At 38.9% G+C, this 4,444-nt stretch overlaps 1 protein-coding gene across 1 annotated transcript in view; it reads left to right on the top strand.

Annotated features, from left to right (window-relative positions):
- Window positions 1–4,444, top strand: part of FOXN1 (forkhead box N1) — a 60,178-nt gene that overhangs the window by 21,804 nt on the left and 33,930 nt on the right. The gene's annotated exons all lie outside the window — the stretch shown is intronic.

Below are 4,444 nucleotides of genomic sequence, written 5' to 3'. Positions count from 1 at the left end.
TATATACGGAATATATCTCAGGACTGCATTGACAGAATTTCTAGTCCTTTCTCAGCTAACACAGCCTATATGCATCTGTGTCCTATTGGGGAGATTTTATTTCACTTTCTGTCCTGTAGACATAACAGGAAGTGAGATTAAATCATTCCAAAGTGATGGAAATGCCCTTTAAGACAAATGTCACTGATACAAGAGTTCTCACTGGAAGATTTCTACTCCAGTTCTGTTCTGGTTTAAATTGTTCGATCTTCCCTTTCAGTACTGGTGTCAGGACAAATAGGGAGAGTAAATTTCCTAACAGGCACACAAACAGCAAGCATTCTAACCCCCCAAAACTTTATCAACAAAAATTATGTTTTTGATTTTAGATACTCTTTAAAGTGACCGTTATCAAGGGACAAGACAGAGCGCCTCCATAGTGTAAAAGTGTAATTTATTTGTACAAGGAGGTTCTGATGAAGGGGGCGTGCCCCTGAAACGCGTAGACCTTTAGAACTCAAGGGGGCAGAGGACGCTGATGTGTTGTACTCCTTCAGACTTCCGCTGCTAGAGATTTTATACTTCATCACCATTTGTATGCTTTTAACCACCGACTTTCCTGTAAGTACATTTTTATTTGCGTGTTGTACAAATAAATTACACTTTTACACTATGGAGGCGCTCTGTCTTGTCCCTTGTTTCCTAGATCGATGGTCTTTTTGACCAGTGAGAGCTGCCCTTTGAGTGTTTAAGCCAACTTCACAACCAGCCCATCTTGCAACCAGAGGCGCCGGTTTTGTTTTTTTCGTTGTGACCATGTTATCACTTCAATTTGCTTAATGAAAAGCAACTCGCTAGTGCGGGAACCTACAGGTGTCTGGATGCAACTTTATATACTTTGCAGAGATCACCAGAGCCCTAAAATCTTACCCTTGATTGTGCAAATAATTTAAAGCTACTAAAGGTATAAAGCTCCCACTGCCATTGCCTCAATGACCATGAAGGAAAAAGTTTAAAGTACAATTCTATTGCCTGTCTTCCTAGTCCCCCCAATAAAACCATCCCGTCCTCCCCTGCCCCAAATATCATCTTGCCTAAATCTGGTTGTCACAGCCTTCTGCAATGTTTACAGTAGACTTGTGCACGGCTGAAAATTTTGCTTCATTTCCGTTTCATTTCTATTCTGATTTTTTTTTCATATTCTGAAATTTGGATCTGTTCGATATTCAGAATTTGGAATTTGAATTGATGTGAAGTTTTTGTTTTCGGGAATTCAGATTTTATCGAATTTATTTGGATGGACTTAGGTTGTTTTTCAATGTGAACATTTTAAAAAAATGTGTGGGGTCTCCCCTAAAATCCCTTACCAGATCCTTGATCTGAGCAGCAGCCTGGTAGGATCATGTTCCCCCCCTCCTGCACCAAGCCAGGCTACATGCCCTCAACATATGAAGGGTGCTGTGCCAGGGGGAACCCCTTGGCAAAGCACCTTGTCCCCATGTTGATGAGGACAAGGGCCCCTTTCTCATAAAGGGGGAACCCAGACGTCGCCCCCGCTCGTGAATGACTAAGGGGTAGTTGGTACCCCTATTCATTCACCTCAGTAAAATAGACACCACATCAAAGTCCTTTATTTTTTTTTAAAAACATTACATAGTTGTTAATAAGTCCTTTATTAAAAAAAGTGTCCATCAATGTAATCCCCAGGTCAATCACATTGTCCAGCAATGTAGATCCTTGGCAATCACAATGCCCACCACTTGCTTACTTGATGAAACAAAAAATCCCCGCCGCCACGTCTGATTCCCCAGAAAAATGGCTACAAGTGACCGGTCTGCTCCGAAAGGTAAACAAAGGGGCGGAGCAAGTCGTTACATCACGATACTTGTTTTGCCCCTTTGTTTACATTTTTGACAGCTTTCGGTCCCCTAATGGTATGTAAACAAAGGGGTAGAACAAGTCCCATGACGTCAAGACTTGCTTCACCTCCTTTGTTTACATGTTTCCCTGGCTCAAATCCTCACAAGGTCACTATCTTCAAGGATAGTGACCTGTGCTAGTGTGGGTTTCCTCCAGGTACTCTGGTTTCCTCCCACACTCCAAAGACATGCTGGAAGGTTAATTGGCTCCTGTCTAAATTGGCCCTGTATGTGCGTGGAATAGGGACCTTAGATTGTAAGCTCCTTGAGGGCAGAGATTCATGTGAATGTGCAGTATGTAAAGCACTGCGTAAATTGTCGGCACTAAATAAATACCTGTAATCAATAAATTAATTACCACCTGATGGTTCCCTTTGTTGTAATAACAAAATCTGCAACATATGCATTCCTTCGAATGTTAAAGAGTCTTAGAAATCTTAGCAAAAAAGGGAGACCAACTCTATATAAATCTGGCTGCAGATTGTAATGGAAAAGGGGTTTTAAATAACATGACATTTAAAAATAGCTTTTGTCCAGTTATATATGTTATATAATTTCACTCTGAAAGTAGTATTTTTGTAAGAAGATGTAAATGAACTCAAAAGGGGCTGTAGTGGTATCATTTGACTTTTACAATGACTTTAATATAGTTTAAATTATATGCTGAAAAGATGCTGTAATTTACTGAGCGTAAAGTTGTATCTAAATAATCCAACAACTATACATTAAAGTGTAGGTTTAGTTCATACAGTAGACTGGGAGCGTTAAATATAAAACTGCTCATCATAAAGTGGAATGCATAATTTAAGTTACTGTAAGGCTGTAGGACATACAGAGCCTTAGGCACCTCTTGGCTGTAAGATGACCTACACATACAGGAATATTATCTTTTGTTTCATTTTGCATGTGAGATAAGAACCATCAGGTACATATGTGTTTCTATCTATCTATCTATATATCTATCTATCGTGCTCTTTTAATGACCCCCAAAGATGTAGTAACAGAACTGTCACGTACGAATATCATACTTGATACAAGATAAAGCAACTCAGATTAGAATTTAAGGAATGCAGCACTGCTTTGAGCTTTGACACAGAAAGACTAAGTAAGCAATTTAGGAGTATGAGAGTAATAAGTTCAAACACCACCAATATCTTCAACATATTCTCTGAAATGGCACCTCTGCAGCTTATGTTGATATACACATCCTTGCAGGTATTTGTATTCAGAAATGTAATCAAAAAAACTTTTTTAATAGATTACTGCTAGTAACAAAAATATTGAAATCTGTGAAAGGTGGGACGCACCACCATCAGACTGTTGGCCCTGATCAGGAATGCACTGGATGTGCTAGTTTAGCAGTTTAGATACTAAAGGAGGGAAGAAGGTGGAGCACGTAGAAAGTCCCAACACAAGCTTAACTTGGTTAAAACAATAGTGATCCAACAAGGTTTAATAAAGAGCCCAATTATTTTTACCTCGAAGAATGGTTGTTAGTGACTCTCAGGCGCTGACCTGTAGACATTAGATCATTATCAAAAATGGCTAGATCATAATATGCTACCTAATGTCTCTCGGTATCTTTAGAGTTCATGGCACTGTGTGCACAATTATACTAAACCCAGCGATCCCCACCAAGATGCCTTAATGCCATGTCACTTAGGCTCCCCAATTTAAATCCTACTTCATGAGGGTGATTTACAATTACTATTTTTATTTGCACATGATTGGATGGTGGAAGTCAGCAGAGCTTTGCCTCATTCACTAAGCTAAGGGGAAAATTCCGTTACCAAGTGTTCTTGTGGATATGCGTGTAGTTATGGAGCAATATCACCCAAAGAAAACAGTGTTCACTTAGCTGGAAATATTTGATAAATTAAAAAAGCATAAAAAAAATATTTGTATCATTACTAACCATGGCAAACCTAATCTGAAAAAAATCTGAAAATAAAGGAAGGTTCCTATGTGCAAATACAGGAAGATGGATTTAATGGAGAGGCCAGCTTGAATATTGTGGTTAATTCAAATATGGAGTCACCAGAGATGTCCAGGGAGGTAGTGTGTAAGTGAACAAACAAACAGATATGTAGGAAAGGAAAAGAAGAGGAAGGTGTAGGGATAGTAAAGGGGTATGTACAGTATGCAGTCCAAGGGCCACCCCAGGGGGGGCATGAGTATATCACTTTGGACTACAGGTGTGAATAAAAGTCAAAGATGCCCTCTGTAAAGCAGTACTCCACTAACGTTCCTCTACTCCATGACCAGGAGTCAGGAAGGGTTTAATGTTTACAACATGGAAACTTACATTGCCTGCATGTATAGTAAAACCACTTATTATGGTGTCCTAGAAAAAAATATGTTTTTAAAGATTAAAAGAAAAAACTCTGGCAGAGGTTTTAATTTTGTATTTATATTTAGCAAATGATACAATATTTTCAGATAATCATATGATACATACTAATGTTACCCACCTGAAAAAAGAAAGATTTGAACTATATTAAAGTTGAACCTCTGCCATGCAGCACAGCCAGATCCATACACAACTG

Source organism: Nanorana parkeri, unplaced genomic scaffold (genome assembly GCF_000935625.1).
Source record: "Nanorana parkeri isolate BGI_ZX_2015 unplaced genomic scaffold, ASM93562v1 scaffold181, whole genome shotgun sequence".
NCBI classification, from domain to species: domain Eukaryota; kingdom Metazoa; phylum Chordata; class Amphibia; order Anura; family Dicroglossidae; genus Nanorana; species Nanorana parkeri.
The sequence above is the reverse complement of the archived record's forward strand: the minus strand, read 5'-3'. Positions and strand labels throughout refer to the sequence as shown.